The following is a 16,199-nucleotide window of genomic DNA, read 5'->3' on the forward strand; positions in this document are numbered from 1 at the left end:
CTATTAGGGAAACTAAGAACAATACATTTTTGACTTATTTTCATTGTTTTAAATAGAGGGATGAATTGTTATGAAACGGACCCTCTAATTTCCTAAATTGACTATCTATTTCAATGCTCAATGAGATCCTTACACTCTCATCTGTTAAGGAAGCTTAGATCAATACATTTTTGATACACCTCCATTTTTTTAGCATAGGAATGAAGTCCCATGAAACGAAATCGCCAATTGACATTCATGCTAAAATAAAAACGTTGTGTTCAAAATATCCCGATTTTAGAGAACTATCCAATAGTTTACTGATTTATTATTATTTTGCAACTGCCTCAATGAATCAGTTTGAAAATTCGAAAAACTATGAAACTAGTAAAAACAAAATCTATCTGAGGGTATACAATAGATTTTTTCACTAATCTAGTGGCTCTCAATCTCAAATGAATTGCATTGATGATTATATTTTTTGTGAACTTACGGTTTCATGGTGCGAACGGAATTTCAGTAATGTCCTTACCTGAAAAAAACAAATCAGATGAAAATGCATAGTGGTACATTTCTGTTGCATACTATATACAACACTAACAGTACTAATGTTCTCTAAAATGTTCAATGTAGAAGTTTAATCTTCAATATTTTCTATAATGTATTTTGTCATTTTATAAGATCTGACACACCACATCCTGCTTCGAAAGAATAATGTTCAAATGAGAGTTTTAAATTAAGATTGCACAATTCATGAGAGAGAGAGAGAGATAAAGAGAGAGAGAGAGAGAGATAGAGAGAGAACAAGAAAGAAGGATAGAGATAGAGTGAGAGAGAGAGAGAGAGTGAATGAGAGAGTGGGTGTGAGGAGCTGCTGCAGAGTAATGCGATGCAGAGTAAATAATTAGTTGTATTGATTGGGCAGGACGCAGGATTGTGATTAATTATATTTACACATGGGAATGTTGGCTATGGTTGCAATTGCCATTACCACAGTTTACCTCTTTGACTAGGTCAATAGATATGCCAGCTCATTACACCGATTGAATATCACACCGGGACATGCTAAGCGTAGGCAACATCACTTGTTGACTGAGATAAATTTAATAATGAGAAGGACTGATCACTGAATTCGAACATACCACTAAAATCGCTATTATCAACAAAATGATCGAAGTTCATAAAATATCCGGAAATAATAGAATTGAAGTGTGGAAAGTTCTCAAACTTTTACAATGAATTTTTCTAATGGTAATATTTTTACTGCATTAATGTTTATTATACTATTTCTTTAGCCGTGTCCACACTGAACAAATGTTCGACTTGTTTGATGAACAAGGTTGGGCAAATTTTATTATGTTTGACAAACAATGTTTGCCCTTGGCCAGTGAGTTGGTGACGCCACCAAACAAAGTATTTCTTAATGGGAAGAACAGGTTTTATATTTTACAGGTGTTTTATAGCTGTCAACACTGAAAATGTTTGGAAAAAACAGTAATTTTTTGTTTGACAAACAATGATCGTCCAAACTTTTTAGAATGTTTGTTGCTGAGTTCCTCAACAAACATGTTTGCCGAACATTTTTTCAGTGTGGACACGGCTTAATGCATCAACATTCGACTTATTGTGGCCAATTTTACAGTCATCATTGAACTCAAAAGATCTAAAATAAGTAGAATAGCATAATAATTCTTAAATTAACAAATACAGTTTTACTATAGGCTACCAAAAAAATTCTGAAAAATAGTATTATTCCATTCTCACTGACCTCCTGTCAACCTTCTATCGTAACATAGAAAAAAATAGGATGGCCAGTCATATTGTGGATCAGTATTGACGAGCACAGAAAATTCGTTGCATTCTGACTGAAAATCGAGCAGAACGCTGCAATTTTCTGGTGTACTGTGAACTGAAATTTCCACGTGTTTGGAACGCTGGCTAGACTGGCTTGCTTCTGGCGCAGAGAATAGAGGCTCACAAATTCTCTACTTTTCGTGGACAATCCATTGTATTTTTCATTTCCCGCAGAAATTCTCTCTAGAGATGAATTATTGGCGGTCAAAGCATGTCTTTTACAACGTTTCCATTCTACTCCTCCTACGTTCGTCCGAAAAAAAATTCAACAAAAAGTATCTTCACCTTCAATGGAAAACAAATTCCGAACGCGAAGCACAAAAATTCTTTCTTCCTCTCTCAGTATTTCTCTTTTTCTTATTCACTTCCTCTCACAACCCATCTCTCTCTTGCTTTGGGTTTTAAATCTGTTTGCGATCGCAACTGATGATGGAGCATTGGCCTACCGACCACTTTTTATAAAAATATTTGATTTTTCACAGGAAAATTGTCACAATTCAATGCATATTTAATTTTGCGGCATGGCCGAGGCTTCAATATTCATCTCTATACGTCCGTCTACCCTGACACAAACCACTGAATAAACCGGAAAAGAAGAAAACGAGCCAGAGCATTCATATGCTTCCAATCTATAATCTGAATTCAAATCTCCATCGACTTTGTTATTTCAAGGCATTAGAGATGTAATTTGATCTGTGGGTTCTTCAAGGTTGATAATATTATCATTGCTGCCAATTATGAATAACATTTATTATAATTAGGATGAATTTGACTATATTTATGGAATTCGCTGGTGGATTAGAAGAAGGGAGTAAGAAATTCTAGTTACTACCGCAATTTTTGTGAGAGATGGATATTCTCATACCGTAGCCTACAGTAATTTATTTCACATCATGATAAACTGTCTCATAAATCATAGATACTTGGATACTTCAAAAGTCGAGAAATTTTATTTTTCTGATAGGATTGAAGAACCCATTTACAGTACTCATTTATAAATGAGCATCACTGGAAAATATTACAATAAACTCACTTTTCTCAATAGGGGCTACTAAAATGATTGAAACAAAATAAAAGTTATAAAGTACCGATAAATTCATTTCTTCAAATAAAATGAAAAAGGGTACATGATAACTCTTATTGTGTTTACAATGAACTCAACAAAAAAAAATCCAATTTATTATGTCGATCTAATCCAAACATTCATCTCCGTCAATCAAACAATGAAGTACATTCCCTTCATATAAGCATGAATCCTAAATAAGAAATTTAGGATTCCAAGATTTCAAAAACATGAATATTATTAGAAGCGTTGATGCATTCGCGTAGTAATACTAGCAAAGCCCATCATCAAGATTAGACTAATAATGAGAAGTTAATCCACTTTACAAATCCCGTGACAGTTGGGCCAAGCCGAAAATGAGCTGTAGCATATTATATTCACGTCACAATTTGGAGACCAAACAATGAGTAGTGACACTGACCGTTATAAATTTCATAATAATTCAGGGACGGTGGAGGCGATACATGGTTTCGTAATAACCAGATCAGGCGCTAGAGCATGGATTATCCAGTGCAGTCATTGTCGTTAGACGGGCTATTTGGCTCCATCAACTAGGATGGCGAAAGATATTACGCCATGTGCTAGGGATCAGGCGGAGCGTATTTTTTGTCGCTACACGCCTTAAATTACTGGGGCAGCTGTAAATTTCGACGCTTATCTCGGCCACTATCAACGAAAAGTTTGCCAGCCGCCTACCAATCTAGCTCACCCAACTACAGGCTCGACAAATTTTATTGCCAGAATAACAGTTAACAATCAATACTCCTTGACTTATATTAAAATTTATGATAGATTTTAGCAGAATGTGATGGAATTATGCAAGTATACAATTGGGTATGATACAATGCAAAAAGCCCCAATAAAGCATAATATGTAAATAATAGTAAATAATACATATTCTCTGACACAATAAATACAGAGTAAATGTTAGATTTCGTCTCATACTTTAGCCAGTCTTATGGTCGTCCATCTTGTTTTTGTAGCATTTGAATCTACCGCTGCTACAGTCCGCAGACATTTTTCTCACGTGTCATGCGATCTCTGACGTCACGGTTTCATTGATCGCTTGATCGATAGTAGCGCTAGTTGTCGTCTGCTTCTTTCAATGTTTTCTAGTTTAATATTCGTCTATAAGTATTTTGAATTGTATTTTCATTGTTTTTGAACCTCCATTGGTATACTTCAACAGTCACTTCAACCTCAACACCTTCAGTTCGCTTAATATCGATTTTATATTTTCACTTCATTCGTTGAGTTTGTGCTCATGACTGCCGTGGACGTCATGTTTCCGCTTTTGGGCAGTTCCTGTCTCTTCAACCAGGTTTTTGGCAAGAAGACTCACTCTCTTTGTACAGTCATACGATGTAACATCTCAGTTTTTAACGCGTCCATCTTTGGAAAACTTTATCCATTTTCATCATTCATTATGTCCTAGTTTGTGTGCTTATTCAAGAACCATTCAACGCATTTTTCATCAGTGAACGTTTTTCAACCATATTTTCTATGAATTTAACTTACCTTTCGGGACTTTTCTACTAAGCGTCCTTTTTGCAAATCACGCCATGCTTTCTGCGTACAACGTTTTTCAATTATTCATCATATTATTATTATGAACTGTAAGTAATTTCAACATGAATTCCACATGAGCTTTCAACAATCCTCAATATGAACTTTTGATTTATTATTTATCACTTCAATTTTACTGAGCATCAGTACACATTTTTTAGCGGTCACATTCATTCTTCATGTATGCTCATAGGAGATACATTTTTCAACTTGGGAAGTCTTGTGCAAGTGCAGCTTACCTTATTCAATATTTCATCTCGGGAAATTCGCGCAAGTGCAGTTTGCCCTTCATTGTCAACCGCTACTTATTTTTAGCTACTCAGTCTTAGCTACTCATCAGTTATTCATTCATCTTGTATGCTCGTAGGAGATACATTTTATTCAGGGAAGTCTTGTGCAAGTGCAGCTTACCTTATTCAACATTTCAACTCAGGAAATTTGCGCAAGTGCAGTTTGCCTTTCATTGTCAACCGCTACTCATTTTTTAGCTACTCAGTCTTAGCTACTCATCATTTATTTAGTCGAACTTTGTCAATCTCAATTTTTTACTGATGCCAGTGATTTCATTCATCAAGAACATTTTATCTCGTTTTTCAAATATTTATTCACTGCAATTACATCAACTTTAGGACATAACCTCAAACATTTATTCTACTTAACTCATGGTGGAACCTTTTTTCCAATTAACATTCAACCAGTGAAACTCATTCAATTTGTGAAGTGCCCATTCGTCGTTATACTCATTATCAATTTAATATTGGAACAGTCTCAACTTTCAATATCTCAACGTATTCAAGTCAAGTTCTCTTCCGCATCGGTCACCGTTTATCAGGATATAATCAAGATATCTTCATCGTTCAACTTCTATTAGCCCAGCAGCTGTCTGCAACTACAATGTACTTGACAGGAGTCAAGTTTCATCCTCGGAATTTGAGTCACCGTAGGCCTATCACTTTGGCAACACATCATTAATTATTCAGGAAGTCTTATTCTATTATTCACATTTTTGTACTTACCCTCTCAGAGGCACTGTGTTTACTGGTAGTCTTCATCCCATTCAATTTTGTTCCTGATTAACTTTTTATTCCTAAATAATAACTATTTAAATACTATCAATCATTCAATTTCTTTTATCTTCTATTATTATTACTTATGTGTTCTACATATAGTAATATTCCCCATGTAACTTGACATGCGTTAAGCTGTCATTTCCCAGCCCGCTTATGTAATACAATATGCTGAGCTTCGTCTCCTTTCAATATTGTATTTGGTATTTTTCAACCTTTTCTATTTTTAATTATTAATCGAACCTTCAGTTCTGGACAGACTTTCTGCTCCTTCTGCTTACATTATAGCCAAGTTGCTATATTTGTCCTCTTTCAGTGTTACATAGTCAACAGCTTGAAGGCTTCAGGTACGATTGGATTCTACCTAAACTGAATTCCTAGTTTTCATTTTTTGTGAAATTAGGTTATTGTTCATATTCATATAATTTCTGTATTTTCATACCTTTAAGATTACTAAGAATTTTGCAGGACTTTTATCTAGGATTTTTTGTCTCTCGACTGATTTTATTAGTCAGGTTAAGATTCTCATATTTACTATCATTTTTCAAGTATTCTAAATTTTTATTCATTTTAAACATTGCTAAATTTTGTACGTTCAATTCAATCTTTACTCATTGTCATTATTATTCTATTATTAGTTTCAGCATCAATATACTCTTTGTGTATTTCAACATTAACATTGTTATCCCAACTTTATCTTTGTATTACTCGATCTTTTGCGCTCACAGAGGTAACATCATTTTGAAACATTGTATCAGTATTCTTAAACGTACTAGCAAAAGTCTAGGTACAATAAACAACTTGAGTGCATTCCTAATTCTTTTTATTTTAATTACAACTACATTAATTTTAAGCATTCCAATAGTTACATTCAAATATCAGCCTTACATTCGGATAATAAGAAACTTATTATCTATCATTCTTCAATTATTATTCATCATTATTGCACTACCTTTGTGCATTCTACTTGTGCTCAGACGCACAGTAAACCAGAGGTATTTTTTCGGATCTACACATTCAAGGTTTGTAAATCCGCTCATAGCAAATAATGAAAAGCTGTCAGTGCCTAGATCAGATATAGATCTCATCTACACACTTCCACACAGTCCACTACTTTGCAGATCGGCCTTACAACCCGATCTACTGACAGTCAACAGTAAAGAAAACAAAAAAAATATGTCTCGAGGCTTAGCCTGTGGGGCTATCAGTTTTTTTTATTTTTCATTCATTAATTTGAATGCATGAAACTGATACTCCATCCCCCACAGGTTAAGCCTCGAGATATTTTTCTTTTGTTTTCTTTACTTTGTATTTATTGTGTCAGAGTATATGGATTATTTACTTATTATGCTTAATATTTTGTTTCGATTTTGATTTGTTGTTGACACATTTGTCACACATACTCATGTATACTCCGTACAAAATTACTTCTGACTTGGGAGGGCCATGCAGCCGCTCTCCTAACTTTAAAATTCCTTGGAGACCAAAATACGATCTTCCGACCACTTTTGACAGTCGGAAAAATAATTTCAATTATTTGTGAGAAGCTTTCTCTCTTTCACCACCTGCTTATCTTTTGAAACAAAAAAGTTTCTAGAATGTCGAAAATTTCATGTTTTCTGCTTGAAATGTCTCGACATTGACGAGCATAAGAATTAATTGAAAAATAACTTAAAGTCGGATAAAAATGATCCAGACACCAATAGAAAGAAGAGATTCTCCCCGTTAATTTGATATGAAATTATTACGCATACGACGCCCCATGATACTGAGAGAAGTGATATTCAAAATGAAAACAAATCTTTGCGATGTTTCCAATTTTATCATAAAAGTTGAATTTCCTTTTAATCCTTCAACCCTGAAGTTTTTTTAGTACTACTAGGATATCGGAGTTGATATTCTACATCCAATTCTGACGTTGAATTGGAAATTTGAGAAAGTTGCAATTTTACACGATTTGGCAACCCTGTAATTTCTTCGGATGGAGGGCCAAGTCTCAACTCATTTAACACAAACTATAGATGTCATTTTAAAGCTTTGGAAATATTCTACAATACAATCTCAGTAATAGTAGGTTATGTTCACTGTGAATGCATTTACAAAGTGGGAAGTGAAATTTTGTCCCCGAAGATTGTATGTTCCAAGTTTTTGAAACTGAATTAGTCATGGAAAGAGTAATTTAAATGAGATTAATATCTAGAACATTATATTTTGGGTAGTTATGAACACTTTGGTGGTAGAATCGATCCGATATCTCTCACTAGAACTGGATAGAAATCGAAATAAAAGAATTTGTCAGTTATGAAAGCCATCTTGAATTTATCAATTATGAAAAATATATTCGTTGCTTTCTCATTAATATTCTTATTTGGCTGGTTGTAACGAAGAGATTGAGACCATTTTCAAGTCTTTATCATGAAGTAGTCGTGAAAAATCCATTTTATGGTTCAGTTTTAATGATAGTTAATTGGCTCAGCGGGTCAGAATGACATCATAAAACAATCATAACTCCAGAACAAAAGGTGATAAAAGCTTGAAACAAACGAGAATACATCATAAATTCTATTTCAAAGAAGTTTTGTTTGGCACTTTTTATCCAAAAATTGTCATTGACAGTGGTTATTCAGAAAAAATTCTCGTTAAAAAATTAAATGTTTTTGAAAAAGTGCATTTTTGTAGGTTAAAATCATGTTTAACAAACTTGGTAGAATAGTTAATTGTGATTCGATTCGCGTCTACTAGAGGTCTCTATCATGGATGGTAGCCATTCTATGTCCGTTTTAATCAATGCTGGATCCGCCATCTTGAATCTGCCATTAAACGGCCCAGTCGCGACCCCCAAATGCGCATCAAGTCGTTTATACACCGATATCTCGCCGACACTACAGGACAGGACAGAATTTACTCTGATGGACAGTATTAGAGGAGGCAATAGTTTATAACTGCGCGAGGTCTACTGCTCACAGAACTACTAGTACCACAGCTGACAATCATTTGATTAACAGAATGCTTTCGTGGTTTAGTTTTTCAAAATTCCAACGCTTTTTGTTTAAAAACAAAAAACAATGTATTCATTCTAAAGCCAGAAAATTATCACAAAGATTATACTCTTCTTTACTCCTATAATTTGTGCTGTATAGACAGACGATCCTGGATTTGAGAGATAGCTTCAAATGATATTCCGAGCGTGTGCAATACAGTTGTGGAATATCGATAGTCAGAGAAGCTCGGAGGACCCATTCAGCAAGTTAGCAATGATTGGAATCGGAATGGAAATGACAGATCTATCAACAAACAATAATATGAATTATGCATGAAATGGGAGTAGGACTGATGAATTGGATTTTCTGATTGCGGAATTATGTTATAATTGAAGAAAGAGATGAAGTGTTTTAGAAAGAGAAGAATTATTCGCTTTTGGAATTGTTTCATCTATTGGAATATTTCTCACAATCTGAAAAAATATGAAGTATCGGAGGATAATGTAATAGAAATAGAGCTGATAATGACAAATGTATAAACATGAAAATGAATAGTGTTCCCTACAAGTATGTAATCCCAGTCAAACCACGATATTCTACATGTGAGAACAAAACAAAAATATCTTCGAAAAAAATTACATTTCTCATAATAATATAGTCTTGCGTAATCCTTTGATTGAAAGACGAATAGACGTCATAATGCCTCCTGAATGGATCAAGTCTTAATAGGAAATTAACGTTATCGGAATTTGTTGGCAAGTGGATCCGTATTGATTAATATATGTGATCCAAGCAATGAGGTGATTGGGTTAAGTTTTTTTAATATATACATTTTTCGAGAACTGTGACATCTATTGGACGAAGTGAATGTTTCCAAATGAAGATTGATCATGAGATACTGGAAACATGATAGTTGACCGAAATTAACATAATTATGAGGAATGAAAAAATAGTGATGAGGGAGAAAAAGTGTAAAAAGAAGATGAAAGGGTAGATGATAGAGGAAGGAGAGGAGAGGAGACGATGAGAGAAGGATGTGAAGAAAGGAAGAGGATTAAGGAAAAAGAACGGTGAAAATGATTAGATGATCATGAGAAGCAGAGAATGAGAAATAATAGAAAAGAAGAATAATAATAAAGAAGGCATAAGAGTGGAATGTACGTGAGAAAAAAATGAAGCGGAAAGAAACGATCGACTGCACAAAAGATGGAGCAATTTGAAACAGAGACAGAGACTGCCACGACCCGAGAGCATTCTATTTTCAAGAATGAAATAATTGTTATTGTTTCGGGCTGCGAACTGAATATAAGGGAAAGTGAAGGCTTGCCATAAAGAGAAGACGGGAGAGAAGAAAGTGTGGAAGGGTGAACTTGTGACAGGAGTGGCAATATTATTTGCGTCTTCCCTCATAAACTTTAATACGCACTCAGCCGCGTCTTTTCCTTCTAGGCGATAAGGCAGTCAAATATCTGGACGTCTATATTCCAAAAGAAGGACGGAGAGCGGGAGAGAGAGAAAGAGAGTGAGCAGGAAATCGGCAGAAAATACGAAGAGGAGGCAGCTTGCAGCTACTCAAGTTTGTGATCTGCAAATCATAGCATTTGACGGCTATATTAAAACAGCTGACGCTTTTCACTGCGGCTTCCACACTGACTGAAACATATATCTTACAAACTCTCCTCTTCTTGGCATGTTATAGTACAAAATATACTAAGCACATCCAAAGGTTGTATCTCACAAGGTTGTATCTAAATAGAACAACAAAACATATGAAGCCCGAGGTAACATCTGTCATGCAGCGTTCCGAACCTACTCACGCCCGATATTTCTGTGGGGTGGAGGGTGTTGGTGTGACAGATCATAAGACGGACGGACATATTATGAGGTGTGCACCATTCTAGGCCGTTGTCATCCGTCTTCGAATCGAAGTGGAATCGGAACACTGCATGATAAGTGTCATCTTGGCTTTAAATCATTAGTGAATACGTTTTATGGATGGATCGTTCATAAAATCATAAGAATAAGAACAAATAAGCAGGAAGTAGAAATTGAGAAACAAACGAGGAGATGACACAACATGAAGCTGAGGTTGAGTGAGAGACAACATATAATTTTAGAAAATGGAGAGATTATATGAAATGAAATCAAAGTATAAGAAGAAGACTCAAAGAAGAGGGTTGGAAACAAAAACTAGGAAAATTTGAGGAATATAGCAGAGGAAATTTGGAAAAAATCCTAAAACGAGATAGAGTAACAAAAGAAAGAAAAGGAGAATATTGAAAGGAGGAAAACGGAAAAAGAGTTATTCAGAAGAAGAGATAGCAGGAATAAAAACAATAGGTATAATAGAAGGTCGAAAAAGTAGCAAGTTTGGAACTGTAAAGTGAGGTCGAGTGCAACAGAAAATAGGGAAAAATCAGAAAACGTTGCTGGAGATAATAAAAGGGAAAAGAGCAAAAGCAGGTTAGGATTAGCTGCAACCCGGAAAAAGGCCAGTGTAAATCCGACGTACGCTGGAGCGGTAGGGGAAAATCATGGGAGGGGTAGGATGAGGGGCGAGGACGAGGGTTTCCCATCAGTCGATTACTTCTTGCCGGCACACAGTAATTTATTTATTTAACACTCGGAGTGAGAGAGCAACATTATAAAATCGAGGACGATAAATTTAATCAAAGTTACGTTTCTACCTTTTGTTTAAACGACATTTCCTTTGGAATATCAGGACTAAAACGCAGACAATATAAATCGCAGAAGAAAACCGTTATAAGGAACGGTAGTTGTAACAACATATTCATTTTCTTGAATTTATTGCTGCAGAGTTGCTGATCTTTGAAATTTTGTCTAGCGATTTCTTGTATTGCTATTACCAAAACTAGATATTTTGTAGAGTTCTTTTCTCCACTTTAATACACCAATAATCATTACTTCACTATCAATGATTGATGTAATAGATTAATCATCAATAGATTGATCAAAAGATTGATGGAATAGGGAGTGATTCAAGGAAGTTTCACAATATTGTAAACTGAATTATTTAAACGGATGAAAAAAAAATCGATTACTGAAGAAGCTTTAAGATTATCCCTAATAAGTTCAAGTATTTAAGAATGACAGTATCTGATATTAGAGGAATCAATTTTAGAGAGTTCAAGGAGCAATATTGAAATACGAAAGTCAAATATCTCTAGCAAAAGAGAATTAAGAAACTCGTGAAGATATTTGACATTACGAGGTATAAATGAACCTCGTAACAATCAGTTCGTTCATCTTCACGAAAACCTATCAATAAAAAACAATGAATTGCGATAAAAGAGTAAAGAATAGAATAGAAAATTGAAGCTTCTCACTCTCAATTGACATACCACTTTCATAACGGGATATAAAATTATAAATTAACATCACATTTCAATTTATGAGAAAAAATAGCTAATTAAAATTATAATCCTCATGTCCTTGACCATCCTTATTCAAATGAAAAACGTTTTATTTATACCGGATGAAGAGAAATATCAGAGATAATGGGTTTAAATGAACAAGTTCATATTTTCTTTGCTTTAATTTTTGCCAAGGTTCTGAAAAATAGCAAGCTCATGGTGGGAGACACAGCTTTGCCAGTGACATTATCTACAGAGCACATAGCAGTCAGTCTCAGTCCCAGCGGTCATTCCTATTTCAACTAGAGCCGTTTTTTCATGGTCTTTCCAGCCCTATCACAACAGTACTACCTCATTCCCTCCAGATTTCCACAGGAATTTTCTTTAGCACTCGCGAATTCCAGTTAATTAAATTCTCTTCAAAGGAATTTCTATCAACTGTGGTTCAGATTAAGTTCATCAAAGCTTCTACGCTTTGTTCTATTTTCCATTTCCTGACCTACACTCCAAAAAGAAAATATCCTTCAGAATAATTAAGTTTTGAAACGATGAGAGTGTTTGGTATCATACTGGAAGCACAATGGAAGATTCAATTTCGTAGCAAGGTCTCGTTCTAAAACTCATTAATTGGGACTTACTCATATATGAGTGAGGGATGAATGAGGGATTTTACTCATCTCATAATACGATATCATAATCGTATTTCATATACTGCATATTCTAAACAGGTCATCTTATGGAGTAAACAAAGACAGAACGATTAAAATTGAAATTACATGACCATTTACGCTTACAACTAGATTCCAAATTTTGAGTTTATATTCCTTTATAATTCATATTCAACGATCAATGATAGAAAAATATGAATTACAATTTTCAACCACAACATAGGAAAATGTACTAAGGAACATTGTCATTTATTGATACATTCATGCTATAAAAGATTCAACCAGAATGATTAGTGGAATATTACTTTATCAATTATTTACGAATTGTTTGAGTTCTTCCAAACAAGACCTTCCCTGGAAATTAACTTTTCAATTATTGTACAAAGCGCATTGTTGAAAGGGATGAATCAACGATTTTTTTCTTGTTGAGGGAGAAAGTAACATGAGCTTGTGCGAATGAGAAGGGTGATGAGAGATGGGAGGACCTACAGCTTTAGGTGGGTTTCGATTCAGAACCACCAGAAAACTATTTTCAAGCTCATAAATTATATTTAGAGGACTCAGTTTGGTAAAAGATGAATCTCTCAATCTTAAAGAAATACCAGCACTTGGTCTAAGTTGTTGAGGAAAACAAGATTGATAAAATCAGCTTGTTTTCAGACAACAATTTTCAAGTTGAAGAGAAAGTAGGCCCAAAGGGAGGAGGTTGAAAATGAACGGTTCTTTTTGACGAGCAGATAAGAAGGTCTCGATATTTGTTGAATGCTCTCTCTTGGCTGGCTGATAAGAATGGAGGCTTATCAGCTAACGCACAAGGGGCCATTCCCCCCACAACCACCCCTTCGCGATCTATACACCATTCCCAGAGGCATTTCAACTGGCTGCCAGCGTCAGCTATTAGACACACTATAATATAATTCTCATGGATATTATTTGCTGAATGCTGAAGGAAAACAACGAGCGATTCATTAATGTATTCACTCTCCGATAACAATTACTTGTTCATAAGTGGAGAAATTCATAGTAGTTCAAATATAAGGATGGAAACCGAATATAAATTTTATAAATTTTGCCATCTGAAGAAGATTTACACGAAGTATAGTAGTGGTACTTTTATATTTATTCTAAAGATTTATGCATTCATCTAGCAGATCGAAGTTTTTTGGATCAAAATCATTGAGCAAATAACAGCTAGAGACAAATTGATAAAAGTGTAGGTCATGATAATTAATACTTATACTTTCTTTATCAAAGACTGATAGGTGTTCTTACCAAGCGCCTGCAACATAACAATAGTCAATACTGAAAATCAATATTTCTTGCTAGCCTTTAAATCCTGTGAAGATTTATAATGATATGATTGTGCAATTTTGTAAATTAATTGAAACATAAATACGATAATAGAAAGATAAATAAATATTAAACTCATTTTTTTCAACAAATTTGAAAACTGTTACAATACTACAAATATTGAATAAATGGACCATGAATCTAATAATGAGCGTGACATATTCAAAATGAACCAGGATTTGGGTCAGAATGCCGTATTTTGAAACAGGATAGTTGGATGGCTGAGCTCGAAAATGCCCGGTCAATATTGGACGACAAACAGCACCAGTGGTCTGAAAGTAAACGTGCGAATGTCCACTGATCACACACTCAACACAGCACAACACAGCGTTCATCACATCAGCACAAAACACAAGCCACGGTTCACAGTTGAGTCAATATTGGACCAAACAGAAAGCAAGATACAGACAACTTGGCTAGAGTAACAGTAGCTCTAGTATAAACGAAAACATACAGCCAACAATACCAACAAAACATCAACTGTGGTTCATGTGTATCATCTGTAGCATTCATTTGCTTTCCTTCACTTTTACACTTTACATTTAATCACACCATAACACCTTAACTGTTAAAGCTTATATCATAGAATAAACAATACATATATTTCTTAGATACAATAGATTGTTAATTCTATAGAACAATGCTTATTATATTAACTCAACGTTTTACAAGATACCACAAAAACCGTATTTTTAAATACTTCTCATAATAAGATTCTCTGTACAGATTAAACATTAAGTTATAGCACGGTTTCATGCTATAATCATGTATTTGGGGGGATTGTATTGTAGAAATATTGGACTCAATTGGGCTGACTAGTTGATGCAGGTCAATAAAATATTCTGTTTTATTCCTCCATTACTCATAATTGAAAGTGGAAAGTATGATTTTTCGGCTAAATATAGAAATTAACTTTTCAATTAAAAATCTTACATATATTTGAAATGTTATAATAATTTATTATAATAATCAGTGAGTAGGTTTTTGATTTTGTATTCAAATTTTTTAAATAAGTGCAATATTTCTAAAGTTTTTAATTTGTTGTGATACATTCTGTGATTCATTTAGAGTATAAAATCAACCTTCAAAATTCAAAATTTTAAATCATCATTTCTGGACCGAAAATCAAGTGACGAAGCAGTGTGTGACTATATAACCTTATCTTTTGGACAACATTAACATTTTATCAAAATGTTTGGAGAGAAATAGTACAGGCTGAGCCTAGTTTTACCTCCATTGTCATAATCGTATTATGATTATAGTATTTTATACAATAAATAAATAAATAAAAAAAAATAAAATTCTAGTATTATTAGCAATGATAAACTTGTTATGTGTTGAATTGATAACACGTTGTTGATAAACCAGAAATCATTTCATAATAGAATAATGAGCTAAAACTTATTATCACAGGAATATAAAAAACTCACAAAAAAAGTATCACAGAATTATAAAGACGCACAGGGAAAAAACGGGATTCAAACTAAAGACTCTGACGTCAGCACTATATCAAATCAAATGCTATATCAAATCAGAGCCTTATCTTATCTGACCAGGTCACAACCGATATATTATTCAGCATATATGTTTTTATTCAGCAACAAAGAATGAAGAGTAATAAAAGTATAGTTATCGTAGTCATTGTTAGTGAAAGTAATTATCAATGAATGCGATAACGAATAACGGTATAAAAGAGCAATCTCAATAATAATTATTTATTATTATTTATATTATAGATTAATAATAAATATTATATTATAAATTAATAATTTATCAATTATTATTATTATTTATAATATTAATTATTAAATAATAATTATTTTTAACAAACTATTCTGATTCTTAACTATGAAACTTGAAACAATTTATTGTTTCACAATCACAAAAAAATATGCCCCGGGTGAGGATCGAACTCACGGCCTTAAGATTATGAGACTTACGCGCTGCCTACTGCGCTACCGAGGCTTCGAAGTACACAATGTTAAGCACAGGTACGGAAATCATAGGGGACGACTTCAGTTGTAACCTTGTGCACACACTCTGAATATCATGATGGCAATTTTATAAGGCGGACAAATTTGAAAATGTGTTTAATTTTATAGTAAAAATTGGTTTCAATTGAAATTTAAAGGCAGACAATCTTTGAAAATTGATAATGTAAACTGGAAACCTCGTTCCCAATGATGATTATATAACAATAAAGATATGTTCCCCAATCTGAGGAAAAAGTAGTTTGTAATGTATCAATTTATTGTTCTTGAATTTTTGTTTAAAGCTTTCTTTGTAACAGAACTGCT

The 16,199-nt window shown here is 33.9% G+C and overlaps 1 protein-coding gene and 1 non-coding gene across 11 annotated transcripts in view; both read right to left on the reverse strand.

Annotated features, from left to right (window-relative positions):
- LOC111051765 (tyrosine-protein phosphatase Lar-like) overlaps positions 1-16,199 on the reverse strand; it is a 560,641-nt gene that overhangs the window by 64,462 nt on the left and 479,980 nt on the right. The gene's annotated exons all lie outside the window — the stretch shown is intronic.
- On the reverse strand, positions 15,795-15,867 carry Trnam-cau. The gene has a single exon. It is a non-coding gene; the product is annotated as a tRNA-Met (tRNA).

This window comes from Nilaparvata lugens, chromosome 5 (genome assembly GCF_014356525.2).
Source record: "Nilaparvata lugens isolate BPH chromosome 5, ASM1435652v1, whole genome shotgun sequence".
NCBI lineage: Eukaryota > Metazoa > Arthropoda > Insecta > Hemiptera > Delphacidae > Nilaparvata > Nilaparvata lugens.